The 27,643-nt window shown below is 40.9% G+C and overlaps 1 protein-coding gene across 1 annotated transcript in view; it reads left to right on the top strand.

Moving 5' to 3' along the window:
• The window catches only part of CFAP77 (cilia and flagella associated protein 77), a 203,707-nt gene that overhangs the window by 77,415 nt on the left and 98,649 nt on the right, over positions 1–27,643 (top strand). The window lies entirely within an intron of this gene.

The raw sequence follows: 27,643 nt of genomic DNA, 5'->3' as shown, positions 1-27,643 counted from the left end.
CAGGGCAATGAGGGTTAAATGACTTGCCCAAGGTCATATAGCTAGTGTCAAATGTCTGAGACCAGGTTTGAACTCAGGTCCTCCTGACTCCAGGGCCAGTGCTTTATCCACTGTGCCACCTAGATGCCCTCCCAAACCTATTTCTTTTTTTTTTTTTAGGTTTTTTTTTTTTTTTTTTTGCGGGGCAATGGGGGTTAAGTGACTTGCCCAGGGTCACACAGCTAGTAAGTGTCAAGTGTCTGAGGCCGGATTTGAACTCAGGTCCTCCTGAATCCAGGGCCGGTGCTTTATCCATTACGCCACCTAGCTGCCCCCCAAACCTATTTCTAAAGCATTTATTCATTTGGGTCAGGTAGAAGAAAAGTTCTGTCAGTTTCCAATGAAGTCAGTTCATTTCAGCAGACTTTTACTATGGACAAGACAAAATAGTAGGTCTTGAGAAGACAAAGATAAAAAATCACAGTCCCTCTCAAGTTGCTGCCAAGCTAATGGAGGTGGGTGGAAGTAGCAACATGCATATGTGAAATGTGGTACAGTAGAAAGAGCATTGACTTTGGAGTGAGAGGCTCTGGGTTCAAATCTTGCCTCTGCATGACTTTGTACAAGTCACTCAACCTCCCTGGACCTCAGTTTCCTCATCTTTAAAATGAGATGGTGGCCAGCTAGGTGGCGCAGTGGATAGAGCACCAGCCCTGGATTCAGGAGGACCTGAGTTCAAATTCAGCCTCAGACACTTAACACTTATTAGCTGTGTGACCCTGGGCAAGTCACTTAACCCTAATTGCCTCACCAAGAAAACAAAAACAAAAAACCCAAAAAATTAGATGGTGGGTCTAGATATCCTCTGAGGTCCCTTCAAGCTAGATCTGTCATCCTCAGCATGATGCAAGGAGGAAATGTTATGGTAGCCAAAGAGAAAGCCAAACAGAGTGCTCTCCGAAAATCTAAAGAGAAGGAGATCACCTTTCAGCTATTTTGGAATAAAAAGACTTCATGGAGGACGGTGACATTTGAATTGATCTTGAAGCAAGATTAGAGATGGGAAGGAAGGAAGGTCCAGGCATGGGGGTGGGGGGGGAGTGGCCTTTGGAGTTTGGTGTGTGTGGTGTGTGTGTGTGAGAGAGAGAGAAGAGAGAGAGAGAGAGAGAGAGAGGGCAATTGGGGTTAAGTGACCTTGCCCAGGGTCACACAGCTAGGCCTTTGTTTTTAAAAAACAGGGAGGCAAGTAGGACAGGGATGAGATCTGGCAACCCCTAGAAGTTGGTTTGCCTGGAATATAGAGGGTGTGCAGGGAAATAGAGTGAAATAATCATAGAAAATTAAGCTGGAGCTAATTTGACAGTAGGTAAACTGAGGGAGAAGCAATGAGAATGTTAGAGAAGCTTTTCCCCTCAAATAACAAAAGTGAAATTAGATCTGCCTGCTTCCATCTTTCCAACTGATCTACTAATCATTATTTCTTCAAATTTTATATCCCTGACCTTGTAAATAGGATTGCAATGAAGGCGTTTTTTAAGCTGCATTTTAATAAGTCAATATGAAAAGCTCAAAATTATTTAAAGCTTCTTAAAGAGGATTATATTTGAATTTCTTGTGGGAATTCTGGAGTGTAGTATAGTAAAGATGTTCTGACCTTCTGAGGTGGTATTATATTAAAGCAACAGCATCCTTTTTATGGCAAAAAACCTTAACTGTTTTATTATTAAAATAGAGATTATTTGGTGCAAGTGGTATTTTGTTATCTGCTGGAGACATTAACTGAATCTCAGAGCTTCTGTAGAAAGGAATAACATTTTAGAGTTTCAAGAAAGATTTGTGACTTCTCTCTTGCCAAGTATCCCCAAACCTCTCTTGCCTGACTTTTTTTTTAAGTTCTGAAAAGTATAGAAGACTCTCTAAAACATCTGGAACAAGAACCCAATTTGGGCATCAGTGCATCTGGGGAAACCTAAAACTCTTTCTAGACAAGACCATCCATCCAGTTCTTCATTTTTCATTGCCAACACAAACTAGATTGCCCTAGTACTGATCTTGGACTTGCAGCTTTATGATATCATTCCATTCCCAGGCAATTTTTCCTCCAAAGGAGTCCAGCTGCAAAAGGAAGCCCAGGCTGGGAAGGCATAGTTTGAGAGGTAGAGCAGTGGGTTGTGAGTACTTCTGTTTCCTGTGGCTGGAACCTGTAGCTTCTCTTTTCCTGTTCACATCTCTGGAAATCTTGATCTTGTACAGTCAAGAGGGAAATTCAGTGGAGCCAGACAGGGAGGAAGGCCTTTTCCACATCTCCTCCAGACAAGAAGAGGAGGGCTAATTATTATAGAGGAAAAACAAAGAATTATGAGGAATTAGGCCAGCAGCTGTCTCCAAGGGTTGGATCACCTTTGCAGCCCCTGGAGACCTGAGGAGCTCAAACAGCACCTGGACCCATCAGGAGGATGCAGGCCAAGTTGAGGATGGATGGGAGGGTGGGGAGATGATGGTAATATTGTGCTGTTGTGTGGTGATGATTGGGTACCAGGATTGTTCAAGAATAGAGGTAAATGTCTTCTTTCCATCTGTTCTTCGTCTACCACATCTGTCACGTAATCCAATGGATTATACAGATAATAATCCATCTTCTAACTCCTGTCTGAAATTCAGAAGGTGAACCTTTCTTTAGTGCTTCAAAAGGTATGATATTTCACCAATGGGGACACCTTCTCCCTGGAAGCAGATCATAACCCTTCCGTTCTTTAGGAGATGTTTTCATGGGAGGTTGTGGCCAAAAATGGCATCACTTTGTGGAAAACCTTTTCTTGATGAGCCTCTGTACACTTTCCTAGACTAGGATTGGTCCTTGGACAATAGACATAAGAAACACTTGAGGCCTGTCCTTGAAGCCTTTCCAGCTTGAAAAGCCCTTCCAGACTCTGCATTTCATTAGAACAACCTTGGAGGACCCAGGTTCCCCTCCATGCTATGCTGAGGCATCACAGTGGAACTTATGGGGGTTCACTCATGGAGATGGCGATGGTTGGGGTTCATACTTTAGATGGAGATTACCCTAAATGACCTTGAAAGTCCCCTTCATCTCTAAGATTCTGTAACTCTTTGATTTTCTGAGTGTAGTTTCTTTTTGCTATCTGTCCATAGTCTTAAACAGACACTTAAAAAAACCCCAACTAATTCTTTCATTGATCCTTCTGTCCCCATTCAGAATAACAAGCCAATTTGAGGTGTGGGAGGGGTAGTGAGAGGAGGGAGGAACAATTTGGATGGGAAACTGAAAATTTAGGTTGTAGATCATGGTTCATGTGTAAATGTGCAATTTAGGAAGGTTTTTTTTTCTAAATAAGGGGGAGGAACAAGGGTCCAAGATGCAGGGGATATCAAAGTTGCCAAACCAGAACTAACACATAAGGATCACATTTTTATGTACATAGTTTTTTATTTTTTCCAATTACACATAAAGATAGTTTCCAAAATTTATTTTTATTAGATTTTTGAGTTCCAAATTTTTCTCTCTCTCCCTCCTCTCCCCCTTCCCCAAGATGGCAAGGAATCTTGTGCAATCATGTTAAACATATTCCTACATTAATCACGTTGTAAAAGAAGAAATAGAACAAAAGGAAAAAAAAACATGAAAAAAGTGAAAATGATATGCTCTGATCTTCATTCAGACTCCATCAGTTCTTCTTCTGGATGTGTAGAGAATTTTGTCTTGAATCATTGTATTGCTGAGAACATCTAGCTCTGTCATAGTTGATCATCACAAAATGTTGCTGTTACTGTGTACAATGTTCTCTTGGTTCTGCTCACTTCCCTCAGCTTCTGTTCATGTAAGTCTTTCTAGGTTTTTCTGAACTCTGCCTGCTCATAATTTCTTATAGCACAATAGTATTGAATTACATTCATACACCACAACTTGTTTAGCCATTACCCAATTGATGGGCATTGAGGGTTACATTATTAAACACGTGTAAAATTGGCTCACACTTGGAAGATGTTAAATTATTTCATGCTATATTTCATTTTCTAAATTTAAAAATTTTTTGTTGATGTCTTTCGTTTTTCATATCACCTTCATTTTCAAATATGTCCATACCTCACTCAATGAGAAGGCAAGCAAAACAATACTCGTTATACATGTGAAGTCATGCAAAACATTTTCCATACTCACGCTACTTTTACTAACAACAATAGTGAGATAAGAGGTGAGAATGCAAAGACTTCACAAGAGAAATGGACCATTATTTCTGCTACTGATCTGACCTGAACCTAACCAGTGACCAGTATAAACTAAATGTTCCTCTTCTATTTAGAGTATACAGGAAAGGAAGACCTGTCCATCACTCTGACCATGATGAAAACAACAGAGTGCATGGCTTCAGCATGATGTTTGGGATTGGAAGGTGGAACAAAAAAGGCCGTGGATTTAACTTCTTGCTCTGTTAACTACCAGTGTGATCTTGGGCTGATTGTTTGCCCTTGCTGGGTTTCAGGTTCCTCATCTATAATTGTGGGGCTTGGACTAGAGTATGTTTAAGGTCCAAGTCATTGGAAACACCTGAAGAAGACATTTCTAGGATGGTTTGGGTTGTACCAGACCCAGAAAAAGCCATAACCAAGTGTGGCCTTAATCACAGTCAGCTCCACTGAAATGTCATGATGTAGGACTTGTTTAAATGGTACAGCTGGATGGCGCAGAAGTCATGTTTAGCCTCATGAAACTTCTTAGATGGAACAGACTTAGAATACAGATTGTAATAAAACATCAGATATTGTCTTTGTTGCCTTTCTCTTATACTTCAGCTCACCAGAGAACTAGAAACAAAAGTCTAATGGTTAGGGCACGAGTAAACATGTTATGGCACAGGAATTAGAGAGCTCTTAGAGTAAAATGATGGATATAGAGAAGTATGGAAAAACTTACATGAAGTGATACAAAGGAGCAAGAAAACAATATACATAATGACTACGATAATCTAAAAGGTGACATGGTAGAGCACTGGGCTTGGAGCCAGGAAGTCCTGAGTTCAAATCTATCCTCAGACACTTACTAGTTCTGTAACCCTGGGCAAGTCACAACCTCTGTCTGCCTCAGTTTCTTCAGCTTTAAAATAGAAATCATAATGGCATCTAACTCAGAGGGTTGTTGTGAGGACCAAACGAGATAATATTTGTAAAGCACTTTAGCACTGTGCCTGGCATACAGAAGACAATAAATATATGTTCCCTTCTCCCCCTTTTCACCTAAATGAAAAAGAACAACATGAAAAAAAAAGAAAAAGAAAAAAAGGTACTAAATGTTGTGAAAGTATAATTTCCAAGTTTGTTTCCAAAAAAGAGATAAGAAAAAGCACCCTCCCATCCTTTTTTTTCAGAGGTGGAAGCTATGGGTGTACAACACTGCATATGTAATGTCAGATTTTTTTGATGTGTTGGTTAGTCTTGATGAACTGTCTTTTATCTCCTTATTCTCTGTTATAAAGGATGTGTCTCTGAGACAGAAATGTAGGTAATGTGAAATAAAAAGATATCAATAAAATGTATTTTTAAAAGATAGCTCACATTTCTATAATCCTTTAACATTTACAAAGTGATTTCTCGCCACAACTCAGAGGCAGTTAGTGTAAGAATTATTATCACCATTTTTTTCCAGATGAGGAAACTGAGATTCAGAGGGGTTGAAGTGAGTTGCCAAACCCACATAGCTAGTAAGTACTGAAATTGTGATTAAGAATCTAGTCTTTCCTAACTCCAAATGAAGTGCTCTTTCCATGATGCCTCATTGCCTTTCAACAGCATCAGCCTTTCCTCCCTCCATTGGTACCGATCACAACCTCTCCATGTCTTCAAACAAAGGTCTTCATAAGTCGTGCGGTGTAAGCAAAAACAAAATACATCACTGGTTGGCTAAACCTCTGGTCATGAGCATTCTCATTAAAATAGGCTGGTCCTCAGAAAACAACTAGGCTCATCCTCAAACCCTCTCCAGCTTGGGAGGACCTATCAGGCTCCACTGGGAGAGCCTTTGAAATCCCAGGGTTACCTCCATTCCCAGAGGAGGCATCAGAACATCCCTCAGACAAAGTCCCCCTGGGCTGGCTTCCTAGGGATTCCCTTTATCCTCTGATCATTGTGACCCAGTCTCCTTTGACCAGGTTATATCACTGTTACCTTTAGCACAATAACATTTGTTCCTGAATAAGCAAAAGAACGTTGACAGCTTTGTGGGGGCTGGGCTCTCTGTTCTGAAATGATATGAAAAAAAAAATAAGGCAAGGATAATGTGCAGATCCCTGTAATGTGGGGCATGATGCCGGTTTGAGGCGACAACGAAAAGGCTAAGGATCTAATGAAGAAGAAGAAAGTGGGGAGCATAAAGACTTTCCTCTCCGGCTAGCCCTTTAAAACCAAAATGATAGAGTTCATTTGCATTTAGATCTCTTTGGCTCCCTCTTTTCATCTAAAGACAAATCCTCACAAAAGGCTGCTTAATTAGACCAAATTAGATTTCCGCCTAGTGGCTTGTCATTCATTACAAAATGCTGTTCTTTTTCTATTTTGGTAATTATAAGCTGGTCTATACCAGTTTGCAAGCGTTCACTTCAACCCCCAAGTATGACTAGCATTCATGATTTGGTGCAGAGAAGAGGAACATTATTCAGTTGCACCAAATCTGTCTATTTTACAATTTGGATCAAAATCATCAGGGAGTCTTTTAACAATAATGGGTATTCCCTTTCTTAATTCTTTAATGATTAATTGTAGTAGCAACAGAGGTAGGTCATTTTCAAGGACTAAAAGCTAAGTACAAACAGATTTCATATTGTAGCAAATTATGCAATATATTTGAAATCTTACCTAAGTTATGCATCTCCATTCCATCTAAGAAATCTCCCATTAAATCATTTATAAGACATCTCCCCTTTTTCTGTTATATCTCTCAGCCATCTTTTGCCCTAGGAAATAAGCACACACGCTTATTCCTTTCATGCACGGCCATTTTCTGTTGAATAAATGAACAGGACACACCTCCTGCTCAAAGCTGAGGAAGCTGAGGCCGAGGGTAGTGAGGATGCCGCCACTAAAGGGATTCATTTGGAGTCAGATGAGCTGGGCTGAGTCCCAGCCTATGCCGCCCTACTACCTGCGTGACCCGCCAACCTCTCTGAGACGTGGTTTCCTCATTTTTAAAATGCGGGGATGGGACCAGATGGTCTCTAAGGTTCCTTCCAGCACTAAATCTATGACCCTAGGAGCCTTGTGCCTTCATCATGTAGCATCTGTTCCCTGCTCTAGCTGTTCAGCAGCTAGAGCCTGGTTTTAGATAGCTAGGTGCGGCCCATTGATATCAGGGTCTCGAGCAGTTTGCTAATGAAACGAAGGTTTCAGTTTTCCATTGTGGGGAAATCTCACTTAACCAGCCATTGGTCCAGCCTGTACCCCTAAACCTGGGCATTGTCTAATGACTGTCATCACAGGACGCTTGGGGAAAATAGAGCATGAATGATGGATGATCATGAATCTGTCCTCATTAGGAGAAAACCAATCAAATCATATTCTCTACTATAGGCAGAGAGAAAGGGACTTTTCAATGACACAGATTTAGAGGAAGGAATCTTTTAGGTAAGCAAAGAAGCAACATGGTGCTTACTAGCTATGTTATCACAGGCAAGCTATTATCTGGGCTGCATTTTCTGATGGTGATAGTGGCAACATCTGCTCTCACATCTCCTTATTAAATAAAATTTATTGATATCTTTTGGGGTTTTTTTACTATCAAACTTTCCCCTAGTATCCTCTCTCTCTACCCTTCTCACAGAGCCATCCCCATATAACAAATCATATTTTTAAAAGAAAAAAAGAAGAAAAGAGGGGGATAAAACATGAGTAAGATTAACCAATAACATCCAAAAAATCTGAAAATATGTGCAGTGTGCTACATCTGTGGACTTCCTACTTCTGTAAAGGGATGGGGTAGGAGTGTCTTCTTATATTTCTTTTTTTGGGAGTCATTCTTGTTCTTTGAAATTTTACAACAAGGGCTTTTGATTATTTTGTGGTTTTATTTCCAATTTAAATTGCTGTACTCATTGTGTATATTTTCTCTTCTCTGTTTACTGCATCAGTTCACGCAGATCTTTCCATGTTTCTCTGTATTAATCATATTTATCATTTCTTACCTCACAGTACTGTTCCATGACATGGATGTACCACAATTTATTTAGCCATTCCCCAATTGATGGGAATCGACTTTGTTTCTCTTTTTCTATTATAAAAAGTATTTCTCGATAACAGCAATACTGTACAATGGTCAACTATGAATGACTTAGCTATTCTTAGCAATACAATATTCCAAGACAATGCCAAAGGATTCATGATTATAAAAAATGCTACACACATCCAGAGAAAGAACTAATGGAGTCTGAATGCAGATCAAAGAATATTATTTTCACTTTTTTTTTCATTAAAAAAAAACCCTTTTAGTTTGTTTCTTCTTCCACAGCATGACTAATATGGAAATATGTTTTATACGATTGCACATATATAACCTATGTCAAATTGCTTATTGTCTTGTATGGGGAGGGGAAGGACAGAGGGAGAAAATTTGGAATTCAAAACAATTTTTAAATGAATGTTAAAAATTGTCTTTACACATAATTGGGAAAAATAAGAAAACTATGTGTTAAAAAGTGTTCATATAAATATTTTTGCATATATTGGGACTTTCTTCTATCAATGACTTCCTTGGGGGTAAAAGTCCAGTAGTGGAATATCTGGGTTAAAGAGTATGGACTTTTTAGTAATATTATTTGCATAATTCTAAATTATTTTCTAAAATGGTTGTACTGATTCACAGCTCTACCAACAATGTACTAGTGTGCCTACTTCCCACAATCCTTCCAACATTGACTATTCCCATCTTTTGTTATCCTTGCCAATTTTCAAGGTGTCAGGTTCTCACATTTCAACTCAATTCAAGAAACATTTATTATGTATCTATAGTGCTAGGTATTATACTAGCTACTGGGTATATAAAGACAACAAGGAAACAATCTCTACCCTCAAGGAGTTTATAGTCTATTAGGGCAGGGGAAGAACTTGAATAGAGAAAATTGAATATATAAACATTACATATACAAAGTAAGATCTGGGGGAGTATGAGAATGAGGATGGGCTTTCTGGACTTGGTGTATTTGAACTGAGCTTTGAATGAAGCTAAGGATTCAATAAGGTGGTTTGGAAGAATAAGTAACAATTCATTTTAAAAAATAATGACAGGAGAGAGATGTCCCAAGCATAGGGGATGGTCTGTATAGTGGTCATGAGATGAAGTATTATGTATGGGACCAGCAAATTACAGTGTCGCGTACTTGAAGGAAGTTAATATACACTAAACCTAGGAAGGTAGGCAGGAGCCAGATTGTGGAAGGTTTTAAAAGCCATATAAGGAATTTTTATTAGTATTTATTTAATTTCAGAGTGGGAGACTTGGGCTTCTTGAGTTGGGGAGTCACATGGTCAGAAATGTGCTTTAGGGACATCAATTTGATGGCTGTCGGTGGAGGGATGAGAGGGGACTAATGAGGAGGCTCTTGTAATAGTCTAAGTGAGATGGTAATGAGGACCTGAGCAAGGGTGGTGGCCATGTGAATGGAAAGAAGCAGGGTGATGAGTGATATATTGTGTTTCATATCTTACATAAAATTATAAAGCTTCGTGAATGACCAAAAGATCAATTCCGATAGAATAAAAGAGAAGGTGATGGTTGGTTAAAAACAATCACAAGGAAATTATCTATTTGGGGGTGGGCGGGGCAATGGGGGTAAGTGACTTGCCCAGGGTCACCACAGCTAGTAAGTGTCTGAGGCAGAATTTGAACTCAGGTACTCCTGAATCCAGGGCCAGTGCTCTTTATCACACTGTGCCACCTAGCCGCCCCCCAAGAAATATCTTTGCTAGTCAAGATATTTAGGGAGTTGATAGAAATAGATAAGAACAAGAGCCATTTCCCCAATAGGTAAGTAGTCAAAGGATATGAACCAGTGTTCAGAAGAAATATAAATGATCAACAGTCATAGGAAAAGAATGCTCTAAAGGCCTACAGCAAAAGGAAAAGGACAATTCTGACATTTCATCTTACATCCATCACATTGGCAAAGATCACAGAAGACAGAAAATGGTAAATGTAGTTTTTACAGCTCACATTTATTACAGAGCTTTAAGGCTTGTGAAGCAAGAAGTGCTTCAACCCCATCCTATGAGGTTAGGAAGGGAAAGTATTATTATCCCTCTTCTACAGATGTAGAAATGTTAAAGAGGTTCTTAAAAGACACAACAAGTTAAGTGTTAGAGCAGGGACTATAATCAGACCTTTGTTTCTAAGACTAGTGCTCTTTCATTATACCTTTAAAATTGTAAAGTATTCTCACGTATGGAGGGATATTACTTTGTCTTGTTGAATCGTTTTTCAGTCATGTCTGACTCTTTGTAACCTCATATGCGGCTTTTCTTGACAAAGATACTCAACCGGTTTATCATTTTCTTTTCCAGTTCATTTTTACAGTTGAGGAAAACTGAGGCAAATAAAAGTTAAGTGACTTGCCCAGGAGCACACAGTTAGTGAGTGTTGAGGCAGACTTGAACTCAGGAAGATGAGTCTTCCTAACTTCAGGCTAGTACTCTATTCCACTGCGCCTCCTGGGATGCCCATTATTAGTCTGGGCTCCAGCTAATGTAGAAATCTTCTATATATATCCCAGCCAGGTGGCCAGACTCTATATGATACAGAGCTCCCTGCTTTACATGACAGCAATCCCACTATTAGACAGATATAGTTGTTACAAAGTTCTTTGTGGTGAGTCAAAATCTGCTTCCCTGTAACAATAATAGTACCTAACATTTATATGGTACTTTAAGCTTTACAAAGAGCTTTACATAGACTATTTCATTTGAGCTTCTCAATGGTCGTATGAGATAAATACTATACTGCCCATTTTATAGATGAGGATAATGAGGCTGAGAGAGATTAAGTAGCTTGCCCAGGATCCCACAGTTAATTCAAACTCATGTTTTCCTGTTTCCAAGTCTAGCGCACTACCTGCTATGCCACACTATTCTTATCGGTGCAAAATCTATCTTCTGGAATCACATAGAGGTCCTCTGTTCCTTCTTTCCCACGACAACTCATCAAATGTTTGCATATACCAATTATGTATTGCCCAAGTGTATAGCTCACCCTCCTCTGCTTGTTTCTAATTAAAATTTTCCAACAGAACATCTTGCATTAACTGATGCATTAAAAGCAAAATGCAAATAAGGAAAATGGGATCATTATCTCCATACCTTCCTCTCTTCCCACCAGGTACTAGATGCATCTTGATTAAGGTTGGAGTCTTCCAGTATTTCCCATGAGATGGCCCCAGAGGTCTCTTTCAGCTCTAGATACGAACCTGTGACTCCCCTCTGCCGCCTATGGTAGCTTCATTGACATACTTCCAGCTAAACACTATGGGACTGAGCTCGCTGCATTACATAGTTTGGGTCAATGGCGTACATAGACATTTGTTGTCAAATCTCACTCAGTCAGTCCCAGGTGTCATGCTTTTGTAATTGTTTATTAAAATTTGCATCATTGTCACATGCTCAGGCCAAACTCTGGCTGGGTAGGAGTGGGAGGGGGGTTCCTTCCCTATTCTGGAAATAGTTCTACTGTGCTTGCACATTAATGATTCAATTTATTCCTTGGGCACCTTGACCTGGAACCTCCTACAGTACTGCTGCATCAGCCCCTTAAGATCCTTATCCTTCTTGCATCCCTCTATGTGCTTAATATTAGGAAGCGCCCAGCACATCAGTTGACACAACTTTAAAAATAATTTTACTTTGATATAAAAATCCTATCTCTATTTTCTTTGCCATATAGATTTTTTTTGTGGGGCAATGACAGTTAAGTGACTTGCCCAGGGTCACACAGCTAGTAGGTGTCAAGTGTCTGAGGCCAGATCTGAACTCAGGTACTCCTGAATCCAGGGCTGGTGCTTTATCCACTGTGCCACCTAGCTACCCCATATAGATTTTTTTTCCTTTTTTTTCTTTTTCTTTTTTTTGGTGTGAGGCAATTGGGGTTAAGTGACTTGCCCAGGGTCACACAGCTAGTAAATGTTAAGTGTCTGAAGCCGGATTTAAACTCAGGTCCTCCTGAATCCAAGGCCGGTGCTCTATCCACTGCGCCACCTAGCTGCCCCCCATATAGATTTTTAAAATGCATTGTTGTCAGTTGAAGCTTGGCCCTTAAATTCCAGGCCTTCTATTAAGATAACATATATGAGGCAGTATGTTGTTTTGTTTTGAGGCAATTGGGGTTAAGTGACTTGCCCAGTGTCACACAACTACTAAGTATCTGAGATCAGATTTGAACTCAGGTCATCCTGACTCCAGGGCCGGTGCTCTATCCACTGCACCACCTAGCTGCTCCCAGTATATTATTGTTTTTGTTTGTTTTTTGTTTTTTGGGGGGGTTTTTTGGTGAGGTAATTGGGGTTGTGACTTACCCGGGGTCCCAGTATATTCTTTTCTTTTCTTTTCTTTTCTTTTTTTTTGGTGAGACAATTGGGGTTAAGTGACTTGCCTAGGGTCACACAGCTAGTAATTGTTAAGTGTCTGAGGCTGGATTTGAACTCAGGTCCTCCTGAATCCAGGGACGGTGCTCTATCCACTGTGCCACCTAGCTGCTCCCCCCCCCCCCCGCCCCAGTATATTATTAAAGTAAAGCTAAAATGGTTTTCTATATGCCATGAAGGCCTTTCTACTTCATATCCTTAGACTCGAGCCAGCCTCTTCTTAGACCTCATTCATAGTCAGGGCTACTGGTAACCATTTTGCTAGCCCTGGCCCTTTCTCTCCATTCGTCAAAGTCCTGCCCATCCTTCCAGGTTTAATACAAGTCCTGCCTCCTCCATCTGCCTTTCTGACTTATGCCTACAGTGATATTCCCTCTTCTGAACCTTCTACATATTGTCTGTTATCATGCATTGGATATTAAAAATGACTACCTTAGTTATATTTCATATACATGTCTGATAACTACATGGGAAGCCCCTTAAGGGTAGGGCCATTGTCATAGTATTCCTCTTTGTATCCTCAGTGTTTAACTTAGAACTCTACACATAATAGATCTTTGGAAAATGTTGTTTGTTGTTTTTTAACATTCAGTGATTCATTCACCTATTCATCCAATACACATCTTAATCACTTAATAAATGCATGTCGGATTGCATTGGATTAGATGGTAGAGCAGTGTCCTAGGTTCTAGACACAACATTTAGATAAAACACAGTTCCTGCCTTCATGGAGCCTACAGTCTAGAAGACTGTAATGACCATAAAAGACAAATGACTATAATGTATAGCATTATGTGATAAATACATTACAAAGTCACTAAACAAAGTGCTGGGGAGCTAGATGAGGTAGTAGCTAGAGTGGGGCCCTGGAGTCAGGAGGCTATCCTCCTGAGTTCAAATCTGAGCTCAGACATTTCCTAGTTTCTGACCCTGGGTAATCACTTAACCCTGTTTGCCGCAGTTTCTCATCTGTAAAATGTGTTAGAGAAGGAAAAAGGCAAAACCACTCCAGTATGTTTGCCAAGAAAACCTCAAATGCGGGGCGGCTAGGTGGTGCAGTGGATAAAGCACCAGCCCTGGATTCAGGAGTACCTGAGTTTCAAATCCGGCCATCAGACACTTGACACTAGCTGTGTGACCTTGGGCAAGTCACTTAACCCCCATTGCCCCACAAAACCCCCCCAAAACCTCAAATGGAATCATAAAGAATTGGACATGGGCAGCAGATGGCGCAGTGGATAGAGCACTGGCCCTGGAGTCAGGAGGACCTGAGTTTAAATCTGGCCTCAGACACTTGACACTTACTAGCTGTGTGACCCTGGGCAAGTCACTTAACCCCAATTGCCTCACCAAAAAAAAAAAAAAAAAGAATTGGACATGATTGAAAACACTGAGCAACAACAGGATGCTAATGGAGGTCATTGCCAACTCATAGGAGACTCAGGGTGAATGGCCTTGAATGGGGCTTCAAAAATAATGACAATGATGATATAATAATTCTTTATTCGTAAAACTGCCCCAACTTTCCATTTAGCAGTACCTGTAGAGAGCCAGCACAGAGTAACCCAGTAAGTCTCCCAAAGGAGAAACTTAACAGAGACCTGGATTCCAGTCTCCAAGCTTCGTCCTAAAGTCACCAGCTTCTCTCTCTCCCTCCCTTCCTCCCTTCCTCCCTTCCTCCCTCCCTCCTTCTCTCTTTCTCTCTCTCTCTCTCTCTCTCTCTCTTTCTCTCTCTCTCTCTCTCTCTCTCTCTCTCTCTCTCTCTCTCTCTCTCTCATCTTTATTCACAGGATTTATTTTAGATCAATATCCCCCAGTCTTCCTATGCCTAACAGGTCAGCTGCCATTTTGTGGTTAAACTCCTTCTCATTTATTACAATATCACTTTTTTATTGACATAGAAATAAAACTTACAATCAATGAGATATTATGAAATATACATCAAAAAAAGTCACTGGAGCTGGTGTTTTCATCTGTACTCGGGAAGGAACAAGGGTTTATCGGGGGGAAAACCCACACTGAAACATTTTTCTTCACTATTACATGATGCGATTTTCAATGAATCTATAAAGAAATTGAAACATAAATAAGGTAATGAAAGAGAATGATCCTTGCAGCTGTCCAAACTTAAAAACACATCTAGCTTCCCCTATGATTTCTGTTTTAAGTTTTGAAAAGTACATAGCTCAGTCTCTGCCTTCTTTATTTCAGGGAGCTTCTGCCATGAATCTACTAACTCTGTGCTCATCTGGGTTTGACCCTTGGCAGCTGATGGGATCGACTGACCAAATAAGCATGTCATCTATTTCTCATGACGCCCAAAAGGGATGTCACTTATTCGTTCAACCTTCTTTGCAGTCTAAAACACTATTCTTTCCCCCTTTGGGTTCCACATCAAAGGAAGCTTGAAGACATTTCTTTGATTACTGCAATATAGACAGCAATGACCACTAGAAAGAGTCTTAGAATGGCCAGAACTGGAAGGGACCTGAGAGACAATCTAGTTATCAGATAGATCATAGCTCCAGAACTGGAGGAGATCTCAGAAACCACATATAGTCAGTCCAACATTTTTATTTCATAGATGGAGAAACTGAGCCACAGCTAGAAGTGACTTGCCCAACATTAGAGAGCTGATTAAGTGGTAGAACCATGACTGAAACTCAAGTTCCTTGTCTCCCAGTCCAATAGCTTTTGTTCCTCATTACACCACACAAAATCTTCCAAAAATAAGATGGTGTACAGCAAATGAGAAACATAGATTAAAAGGAAATGCAGAGGTCTCTGAGTTTAGGAAGATCCTAGGCTTTGCTTATCAGAAGTGTTAATAATCCCTTATAAAATCAGATTTTCACCAGGCTTCTGCCTCTGGCAGTATTCTTTGTTTTAAAACGGTAATCAGAGGGGCAGCTACGGTGGCACACGTGGATAGAGCACCAGCCCGGGACAGTCAGGAGTACCTGAGTTCAAAATCCGGCCTTAGACACTTAACACTTACTAGCTGTGTGACCCTGGGCATGTCACTTAACCCCAATTGCCTCACTAAAAAAACAAAAACTAAAACTAAAGGTAATCCATGTCTATAGGTCAGATTTGAACTCAAGTCTTCCTGATTCCAGAATAGTGCTGTATCCACTACACCACCTAGCTGTCCTCCTGGCTAGTATCCTAACAGGCAAAGGAAGATACATGCAGAGGGTTTAAGGATGACACTCTCTAGTGCTATGGGATATCTCTAGGTCAGTGGCAAGGTATACATCAGGATGACTGGAAATGGAAATGTTAGAGGCAATTGGAGTTAAGTGACTTACCCAAGGTCACAAAACTAGTTAAGTGTCAAGTATCTGAGGTCATATTTGAACTCACATCCTTTTGACTCCAGAGCCAGTGCTTGATCCACTGGGCAACTAGCTGCCCCTACTATGGTGGGGAATAGGTAGAAGAAGGGTGGAATAGAATAGATTGAGGGTAGGTTCTGCTCTAGGCATTTTCGATGGCATTATTTTGTGCCGGGGCTAGGTTCTGAAGGGCTTTGAATGACAGAGGATTTGTATTATCTGTGTACCTGTCAGCCACCTACCAAAACTATCAGCTTCTTGATGGCAACGGAATGCCCTAATCTGTTTAAAGGACACAATGATATCATGATGTTGAGGTCAAGATATGGTGAATCTGACTGTGGCCATTCCATACACCATGAGCCCAGAGGCTCTAGCACAAGCTGGGCACAAATAGTCCATTTGAACATCTGGGATGGTGATGTCCCTAGATTTGCCCATTGTACATTTCCTTTGTGCTACTGCAGTTGTGCTGACAAGATCATAGGCCTTAGAACCAAAAAGGGTCTTAGAGGTCATCTAGTGCTTAGAGGTCATTCAAGGTACTGATGAGGAAACTGGGGTTTCAGAATGACTTGTTCAAGGTCACAGAACTGGTAAAGAACTGTATTGAACTGAATTGAATAGAAAGTCACAGATCCCAAATTTCAACACAGGTCCCCTACCTGTGTGGAACTGACTAGAATAGTGAAGAGCCAAACCCTCATTTTAACATCTATCTCCTGGCTTTAAACCCAAAGCTTTCTATAATACTAAGATCATGGAAGTGCATGATGGAGGTTCAATTGAATTAATCCTTTCCAGTCTTGGCCTGTGTAAGTGTGTGAAGCTGTACAAGAAATACCATGTCACCTGTGTCCCTCTGTTTTCTCATCCACAGAGCAGGGAGAACTATTGGCTATGGGGGAGGTGAAACATAGGTGAATTTATTTTGAATGAATTTATTTCACAACCTCTTCTCTGTTATTCACATTTGTGTCTACACCAGAGTTATGGGTAATGCAAAGAAGTAGATGAATTAAAAAAAATTTCTCTTTGGGTCTAGAAGTACATTTTTCTGGTAGTAGAAACATATCAATTTTCTTAATTCTGATTTGTTCTGGATGGTTATTTATTTATTTATTTATTTTTAGTGAGGCAATTAGGGTTAAGTGACTTGCCCAGGGTCACACAGCTAGTAAGTGTTATGTGTCTGAGGCCAGATTTGAACTCAGGTACTCCTGACTCCAGGTCCAGTGCTCTATCCACTGCACCACCTAGTTGCCCCCTGTTCTGGCTGGTTATTAAAATGACTTTGTCTCCTGTAGGTATATACCAGCTGATAGCAACAGGGTATCATAGGCTCATAGAGCTGGAAGGGATTTTGGAGGCCCTCTAGTCCAAACTCTTCATTTTACAGTTAAGGAAACTGAGGCCCAGAGAAATGACCACACAGAAAGTAAATGGATGAGGTGGGATGTCTCAATTTGGGCATTGTTCTGGGGGATCTCTGAGGTACTTCCCAGCTCTAACGATTTACAATTATTCTAGGTGATCAGGGAGAAAAATTTGTGTTGATGGATAACCCACAAAACAGATAAGTGGGAGTTGCCTGTAAATCACTACACCCAGATAGAATATCCCTCAATCAGAGTGCAACAGGTGACGTGACTTTTGTATGCCCCCTACTCACCCTGGCAACCTCACAACAGGAGGAGCTCCTTCCTTCTCTGACTAGGCTCTGGAGGAAAAGTTCCAGAGAGTTCACCCCCTGGAACAATGAGGTACCACCTGCAAGTGACTCGAATCTACTCATTTCCTTAAATGCCACCTTGCCAGTTGTTTATTGTTTTAGAAACCAAGTCACAGTGTTTTGTTCCTTCCAACCTCCTCACATTTGCCTTCTTCAAAACGCTGTGTGTTCCTTCCTCATCTACCTAAACCTGATGCTGAGTTACTGGCCCCCAGAGGGCCGCGGGAGCTCAGATCTGATGCATCCATGCACTTTGTAGCTCACCGCCTTCTCTGAGTGTAATCAAACATCGAGCTAAGTAGCAAATAAATCTCTCGATCTCATAAGCTGCACAGCGAGATCATGTAAATGCAAATGAAGGACTTGATTTCAAGCTGTCGCAGGGGGGAAGGGGGAGAAAACACTGGGCCCCTGTCACTGCAATCACTCCACAAGGCAAGAGCCATAAATCAGCAATACTAATAGTAATGGCAAAATGACAGGAGGCTTTACTGTACAAGGGAGGGTAATGAAAGTAGAGAGAACAGAAGGTAGTGGGGAAGGCACCCGGGGAAGCAGCGTGGGCTCTTCACAGATACCCACTGGCCTCCCGGGTTCTTAGGAGCGCTAGCATGGTGGGACTGGCCTGATGAATTGAACATTGTAGGTCAGTTCCTAACCTAGAAACCTAGCACCCAGAGAGTACTGACCACCCAGGGAACTGCTAGAATAGAGTCAGGATTTCAGAGTGGCCTCCCTCTCAGTCTGGCTGTTAGATCCTAGTCTCTCCAGATAATCTTTCTCCCCAGATAGTTTGTGTGTGTGTGTGTGTGTGTGTGTGTGTGTGTGTAACCTCAGCTCTAAAAATTCCCCATACAGTATTGTAGATCTAAAAATTCTCACTGGTCAACCTGGTCCCTGAAACTGCCCCTTCCTAGGCAGAGTTCTGCCTCACCTCTTTGATTGTGACTTGGCTGGAATGGTGTCCATGTGGGAGTAAATCAGTATTCCTTCAAAATATCACTTTGCAGTGTCCAGCTGCCTCCCCAACAATGCACTTAATTCAAAGCCTTCCACACTTAAGATGATACCAGAGCCCTTTGATAGGAGAAGAGCCTTATTTTACATGATTGTTTATCTGAGCTTCTTAGTATGGAAATAAATAAATATCCAGTATGCTAATAATGATCATAATTTGCATTTATATTGTGATTTTCATTCAAGGATCTTAAGTTGTTTTACAATAATGAATTACGCGTTCGGTGCATGCACATTATGGTGTGTGCACGCATATGTATGCATGTCTATATGTCTATACAAATATTTTATTTAATATCTAATAGGCAATAACTCTTCTGGAGTTCCATGGAAGAAGGTGCATTTATGGAATTCATGAGAGGGGAGGCTTTTCAATTGTCTAACAAATGTTCACTTAGTCTCCAAACAGCTGTGTAAGGTAGATCAAGTTGAGCAGGGGGAAAGTCCTGGATTTGGAATCAGAGTACCTGGGTCCCTAGCCTGCCTCTGCTACTTCTTTTTTTTTTAAATTTTTTTTTTTTTAGTGAGGCAATTGGGGTTAAGTGACTTGCCCAGGGTCACACAGCTAGTAAGTCTTAAGTGTCTGAGGCTGGATTTGAACTCAGGTACTCCTGACTCCAAGGCCAGTGCTCTATCCACTGCGCCACCTAGTTGCCCCTGCCTCTGCTACTTCTGACCTGGGTGACCTTGGACAAACCACTTCACCTTTCTGTCCCTTAATTTCCTCATTTGTAAAATTAGGGAGTGGGACTGAATGGACTCTGAAGTCCTTTTGGACTCAAACTTCTATGACACTAGGATCCTATCTAGTTTTTGGAGAGGAGAAACTGAAAACCTCTTAAGTGACCTTCTTCCTATTGGGATGAGTAACAAAACCAGACCTAGAATCTAAGTATCCTGCTTCCTGACAAAACCTCTCTTATCCTTGAAAATAGCCACTTGCTTACTTGTTTGGGGTGGGAAGTATGAATTTAGGCCAGGCAAATGATATCTGGTAAAATCTCTCTCTCTCTCTCTCTCTCTCTCTCTCTCTCTCTCTCTCTCTCTCTCTCTCATTGTTATTGGGCAATGAGGGTTAGGTGACTTACCCAGGGTCACACAGCTAGTAAGTGTCAAGTGTCTGAGGCTGGATTTGAACTCAGGTCCTCCTGAATCCAGGGTTGGTGCTTTATCCACTGCAGCGCCCCCTAGCTGCTCCCCCTTTCTCTCCTTTTAGTATAGTATGTGAATGTTAACCCCCTTACTCAGTAACTGCAGTGGCTCCCTATCAACCTCCAGGGTCAAATCTTTGTTTGGCATCCAAAGTCCTTCAATACCTCCCTCCTCCACCTTTCTGATCTTATCACACCTTACCTCCACTCCCCTCTATAATCTGTGCTCCAGCGACAGTCACCCCTTGCTGCATCTTCTGACTCTGAGCATTTTTCTCTGGCCTGTCTCCCATGCCTGGAATGCTCACCTCCTGGCTTCCTTCAAATCCCAGCTAATTTGACTGACTGGGAACTACAAGCAAGTAACAATGTGTGGTGGCTGGCCCTGGTAAGGATGGTCTTTCCTTGCAGGTTGATTGTGTGTGTGTGTGTGTGTGTGTGTGTGGTGTGTGTGTGTGTGTGCGCGCGCATGCATGCAATTCAGATTAAAAGCTACCGTGATGCTCCAAAAGGCTTGGACCCTCTCAGTTCTAATTTCAGGAGCAAGAATTTGTGCTAGGAGTTCCTTACACAGCAGGGGCTGACTAGCAACCCACTCATATCCACCATCCCAGAAGGACAGTTGTCCCCAAAGAAGGAATGGCCCTAGAAAACTAGGGCTGCCTTCTCTACCTGGGTTAGCCCAATGTTGTTTCAGATGCCTAATTTTCTCCGCACTGGGGTAGTAAAGGGAGATAACTTGCAGTAGGTGCCCAGAGAAAATTAGGACCTCCAGGGACATAGAGAGAGATGGTTTTAATTAAAGCTGAGAGATGGGAAATAAGGCAGAGAGATGACATCTTAATGAGGTTTAATGAAGCTGTCTGCTGATGGGGACAGCTGTCACCAGATCTGTATTCAGGCCAAGTGGCTTTATAACAGAGGAAATTTGAAGGAAAAAAAGGCAGTGTTTAAAGACAGCTGGGGGTGGGGTGGGGCTGGGTCACAACATTAAACTGAGATTTTCTCCCACTATCCCCAACATTTAGCAGTGGTACCACTCCTAATCATTTGAAAAACTATCCAAACTAAGTGGAAATATATTGATAGTTGCTTCTCTTTTCTAACTTCCTTGTCTTGGTAAATGACAGTATGGCAAAAGACCTGAAGGGCCTTCCCTGGGACTTTCACTAAGGCAATGACCTAAATCAGAGACTTGTAGGATTGAGGATGGGGTAAGTAGAGGGGTCAATTGGTTGAGCTCCGCCCTGCCTGCTCCCAGAGAAGCCTATAACTGGAATTTGTGGTTTGTCCTATTCTTAAAAATCTCCAAGGAAAGGATTCTCTTTCCTTAGCCTCTGTGGGGGCCAAGTAGCATTACAAAACAGACGTTCGATGTCTAAAGCACCTTTGGATCCATGAATGGTCTGGTCTATGAGCTAGCTAGACAGGTTCCCTTCCCTTGATTGGAAACCATATTTCAGCCCCATTGCAGCTTTAATCTTCTTGTGAGCTGTCAGTGTGGGCAGCTGGTTGGGATCTGGGTATTTTTGCCCAAGCTGTAATTTGTGACCTCATCTCCTCCATTTCAGGGTTATCAGAGTAAGGTTGCCATGGAAAAGCAGGTGACAGATACATCAAGCCCCGATTTCCCTGGCGTATCAATGGCAACTAATCTCCAAAGTCTATAATAACATGCTTTGCCCCAGACCTATAAATACAGGGAAAGGAGTCACAATTGAGAGCTTATCACTCACGCGGTACCTCTTAAACGGAGACTCACAAATGTGGGATTAGATCTACATATCATTTTCTGTGAGGTTTCCAGAAAGGGTCGTGATGTTAAGGAGTTTGGTTGCGGTTCTTTAGAATCGGTCCACACAGGCAAAGTGGAGATTTGAGCAATTAGCTTGTAAATTGAACCGTGTAGACAACCCATTTGGAAGATTCAAGTCCCATTTTCCCTTAGCAGCAGGTTTTTGTTCCTGAATGTCCTAGAGAATTGTCTCAATTCTTCATGTCACATTTTCAATTCAATTCAATTTTTAAAAATATGTTGACATTTCTGTGTCCTAGGTATGGGGCAAATATAAATGTGTGTTTGAGTAACATAGATCCTTGGTCACAGGGAACCTACTCTGGGACAGGACACTAGGAAATACCTTTAGTCCACATACTTAAGTGCATGTGAAAGGTACAAGCTGTGTGGTATGGGCAAGGGAATGGTCATTACTGATGGTGGCAAGGAGCAAGCAGAGGAGGAAGTGCAGGCTCTCTGAAGGAGATGTGTAGGGAGGGAAAAGAGCAGAAGACCAGAAAACAGTGAGAGCAAAAGCTCAGAGGAAGGAAAAGTATAGGACATATACAGGGATAGATCATATTCCAATTGAGAATACACACTACTATGGGGAGGTTCGGGGATGATTGTAGATGGCTTCAGTAGATACAGCCAGCCCTCTGCTGGGGCAGAGTCAGAACAGGTAGTGCTGGACCTGAAATCACAAAGACTTGAGTTTAAATCCTTCCTCACACACTTACTCGCCTTGTGACTCCGGGCAAGTCATCTAACCTCTGTTTGCCTCGGTTTCTTCATTTGTTAAATGGGGATAAATAAAAACACCTACCACTCAGGGTGTTGTGGGGATCAAATGAGATAATAATTGTAAAGCATTTAGCACACTGCTTGGCACATGGTAAGCACTATATAAATATTGGTTGTTAGTAATATTATTATTATAGAGAAGGGGACCCAAAGAAGTATCATCCCAAAGTGACTAAGGCACCTATTCTGTGCATCTGATGCTATGTTGGTATCTGGGGATAGTCAGGCAACTGAACCTGTGATCTTACTGAAGCGTGACCTCCTACCAAAGATATGGATCATAATCCATCCGTGCCTGGCCCATCCCATGCAATTTTCATCCATGTTCTCCCAGTAGTTCCTCCTCGCAGTGGGTTCATCTAGTCACTAGGGCAAGTCTTGAGATACAGAGACAAAAATAAGATAGTTCTTGACTTCAAGGAGATAACATTCCATTTGGGAATGCAACATGCACCCATATAAGTATATAGATAATATGATAATTTTTTTGGTGAGGCAGAAATAATGGGAACTGATCCCCAAACCTATGATAAAATTCTTGCTCTAGGATTTGTCAACACAAAGAAAGGAGTCACAGTGAGAATGTATCACACTCACCATACCATTTCACTTTTTGAAAATAATTTTTAAAAATTATCAAGCATTGATTTTTCTCCTTCCCATTTACCCCTCTCCACTAGGGAGAAAAAGGAAAACAAAACTCTTAGAACAAATGAGGATAGTCAAGCAAAATAAATTTCCATATTTTCCATACCCAAATAAATGTCTTGTTCTGCATATTTATTCCATCACTTCTTGGTCAAGAGGTCTCATCATACATTAAAAATGAGATATGATGTTGGACTATGTGTACTAGGTTCTTTGCTGCCTTTCACTTGCTTATTTTTGGTTCCTATTGTTACCCAAAAACCCACAGCTAGTTAGTGACAGAGGAGAATATGACTAGACTCTTGGTGTATATCAGAAGGAGCATACTTAGTTCTGCCTAAGGGTGACCTTAACATTTGGTCCTTTCTCCCTCCCTCCCTCTCCCTTCCTTCCACCTCTCTCTCTCTCCTTCCTTCCCTTCCTCCATCTCTCTTTCCCTTCCTTCCTTCCTTCCTTCTTTCCTTCCTTCCTTCCTTCCTTCCTTCCTTCCTTCCTTCCTTCCTTCCTTCCTTCCTTCCTTCCTTCCTTCCTTCCTTCCTTCCTTCCTTCCCTTCCTTCCTTCCTCCCTTCCTCTCTCCCTCCTTCCCTCACACCATTCCTCTCTCCCTCCCGCTCTTCCTCCCTTCCTTCCCAGAATGCTGTGCTAGGTGTTGTAGGAGAGCAGCAGAGCATGGTATGAGTGCTGAACTTAGCCAAAACCTTAGAGTAAGTAAAGAGAGATTTGAATTTGAGTCTAGCTGTCTGATCCAGACAAGTCACTGACCTTTTCTCAGTCTCAGTTTGCTTATCTGCAAAATGGGGATAGCAGTTGCATTGACTACTTTGCAAAATTGTGGGGGAAAGACTTCATAAACCTTAAAGCTCTGGGTGGATATGAGATATCATAGATAATCCTCTGCCCTCCACAGAGCTTAAAATTTAGTAAGGTTATAAGACTGTAGTGCCTGATTAGAGAAGTGTAAAACACGATCAATTTCCCTGGGCGTAGGGTTGGGTTTTTTGTTTTTGTTTTTTCCATTTCTAAACCAATAGTCCATAGACTAAAGGATACCTGAGCTGAAAGCAAAATGTCCCCCTGTGGAAGTAGCTTGCTCCAGAGTTTGTCACTCCACCTCCAGGCTAAGAAAGCTCACAGATGCCTCAGGGGAGAAGAGAGGGTTCTAGTTGAAGAGCCACATTTTAATTAACTTCCCCTGCAGTCACTGGAAAAGCTGGTAATTTTAATAAACAAAGGAGAAGGCCAGATCTTTGTGTTGGTAAAACAGTGAGTCATATGGTATGAATTCCAAACAAACCTTCACAGCAGAGACCTTCACAGTACCAGAAATTTGGCTGCAGTCACTGCTCTGGAGAGATTTTCATCAGATCACTGTGTCTGGGATTTGATATGGGCATCAATAGGAACAGCAAAAACAATGATCATGAGGCTGAAAATAGTCTATAGATTTCATTTAGTCCACCACCCTGTCTCTAGATAGAAACATAGAAAGTCGGAGCTGGAAGAGACCTGAGAATATAGATCAGAGTTGGAAGAGATCTTCCTAATGCACAGGTCTGACCATGTCACTGGTCTAACACTTACAGTAGCTCCATATTGCCTATAGGGTAAAAGAAAAAGTCCCTAGCCTGGCATTTTTTAAAGGCCCTTTACACTCTGGCTGTGAATTTCTTTTCTAGTCACATCTATTGCCTATTCAGGGATCCTCAGGACTCAGCTCAGGAAAATAAGATAATAAGAATAAATAATTATTTTTAGGTTTTTATTTTTTGGAGGGCAATGAGGGTTAAGTGACTTGTCTAAGGTCATACAGCTAGTAAGTGTCAAGTGTTTGATGCCAGATTTGAACTCAGGCCCTCCTGAATCCAGGGCCAGTGCTTGATCCACTGTGTCACCTAGCTGCCCCAGAATAAATACTTTTTAATTGAATTGTCCTCAGAAAATAGAATGTTAGAAATGAAGAGGTGGGACCTTAAAACAGTAAGAAACCTTAAAACAGAATATCAGTGTTATAAGGGACCTTAGAATACAAAATGTCCAACCCCAAAGGACTCTTAAGAATATTGATGACTAATCTGTTTTCAAAGGGGAAAGTAGATTCTCACATCTCTTCACCAAGACCTTTCAGTTTTCACAGATGGAAATGTTCTTATCCCTAACCTAAGAGGGAAATGGCTTTTCTCATTCATAGCTCCCATTTCCTCTCTCAGAATTGAAGTTTCTAGCCAATAGCAAGTGAGACCCACTTCACTCCACCCTTCTTCCCTTTCATTCCTAGCATTTCTTCTGTGCCCTCATCTTCCACTGTTCCTGCCTCTACACTTTATTAGAAGTGACTGGGGGGGGCAGCTAGGTGGCGCAGTGGATAGAGCACTGGCCCTGGATTCAGGAGGACCTGAGTTCAAATCCGGCCTCAGACACTTAACAATTACTAGCTGTGTGACCCTGGGCAAGTCACTTAACCCCAATTGCCTCACTAAAAAAAAAAAAGTGACTGGGATGCATTGATTGGGGGACAGCTAAACAAATTGTTGTATGTGATTGTATATTACTGTGCTATAAGAAATGATGAATATGAAGAATTCAGAGAAGCATGAGAAGACATGAACTGATGTAAGATGAAGCAAGCAGAACCAAGAAATACTACATTATGATTACAACAATGTAAATGGAAAGAGCCAAAAAAAAAAAAGAAAAAGAAATTGCACATTGCATAATTATAATGACCAAACTGGCCCATGACAATTTTCTAAAGTGTACCTTCCTCCTTTTTTTTTTTTAATATACTTTACCCATCAAATGGGGAATGACTGAACAAGGTATAGTATATGATTGTAATGGAATATTATTGGTGGATAAGAAATAACAAGTGGGATGATTTTTTAAAAAACCTGGAAAGACTTATATGAACTGATGTATAGTGAAGTGAGCAGAACCAGGAGAACATTGTGCACAGTAACAGCATTAGTGTTTTATGAGTAATTGTGAATGACTTAACTATTCTCAGCAATACAATGATCCAAGACAATCTCAAAGGACTAATGATAAAGCATACTATCCACCTCCAGAGAAAGAACTGATATTGAATGAACACAGACTGAAGCATGCTACTTTGCATTTTCTTTTTTTTACTTAAGGTTTTTAATATAAAATGACTAAGATGATAATGTCTTACATAATTAATTGCACATGTATAACTGATATCTGATTGCTCACCACCTCAGGGGAGAGGGGAGGGAGAGAGGGAATGAGAGAGGGATAGAATTTGGAACTCAGAATTTCAAACAAACAAACAAAATATACTTTAGTTATTTTAATATTCACCTTTTAAAAATTTTGAGTTCCAAATTATCTCCCTTCATCTCACCCTTCCCCCACCCACTGAGAAGGCAAGCAAGCAATAGGATATCAATTACAGACTTGAAGTTATGCAAAACATATTTCCACATTAGCCATGTTGCAAAAAAGCTAGAAAAATGAAGTGAAAGAAGTATGCTTCCACCCTTTGACCCAGCAATATGACTATTGGATTTTTTTCCAAAAGAGATCATAAAAAAGGGAAAAGGACCCACATATACAAAAATATTTATAGCTGCTCTTTTTGTGTTGGCAAAGAATTGGAAATTGAGGGGCTGCCCATCAATTGGGGAATGGCTGAACAACTTGTGGTATATGAATGTAATGGAATTCTATTGTGCTGTAAGAAATGATGAGCTCAGAGAAACCTGGAAGGACTTGCATGAACTGATGATGAGTGAGATGAGCAGAACCAGGAGAACATTGTACACAGTATCATCAACATTATGTGTTGATCACCTGTGATAGACTTGATTCTTCTCAGTAATACAACAGTACAATATAGTTCCAAAGGACTCATGATGGAAAAGGCTCTCTGCATCCAGAAAGAAAAACAAAAACTGTGGAATATTAATGCAGATTGAACATACTATTTCTTTTGATTTTGGTGCTGTTGTTTTTCTTTTTTGTGGTTTTTCCTTTTTGCTCTGATTCTTCTCTTATAACATGACTAATGCAGAAATATGTTTAATGTTATTGTACATATATAACCTATATCAGATTACTTGCTGTCTTGAGGAGGGGGGGAAGGGAGAGGAATTTGAAACTAGAAGTCTTAAAGAAACAAATGTTGACAACTATCTCTACATGTAACTGGAAAATAATAAAATACTTTTATAATTAAAAAAAGAAGTATGCTTCAATCTGCACTCAAAGTTCATCAGCTCTCTCTGCCTTCTTCCTTTCTTTGTGGAGGTGTGGGGACAGTAGGTGTGGAATATTACATATTCCATCAGATTCATTGATGTATCTGTTGATTTTGCTGAAATGATTTTCCCCTATTTTTTATTCTTTGTTACAATAATGGTTTGAGGGGAGAGGGATTTATTCAGAAATGGTGACATGAAAACAAAATATATATATATAAAATTGTAGGGGCAGCTAGGTGACACAGTGAATAAAGCACTGGCCCTGGATTCAGGAGGATCTGAGTTCAAATCCAGATTCACACACTTGACACTTACTAGCTATGTGACTTTGGGCAAGTCACTTA

This window comes from Dromiciops gliroides, chromosome 2 (assembly GCF_019393635.1).
Source record: "Dromiciops gliroides isolate mDroGli1 chromosome 2, mDroGli1.pri, whole genome shotgun sequence".
Classification (NCBI taxonomy): domain Eukaryota; kingdom Metazoa; phylum Chordata; class Mammalia; order Microbiotheria; family Microbiotheriidae; genus Dromiciops; species Dromiciops gliroides.
This window is presented reverse-complemented; position numbering and strand designations above follow the sequence as displayed.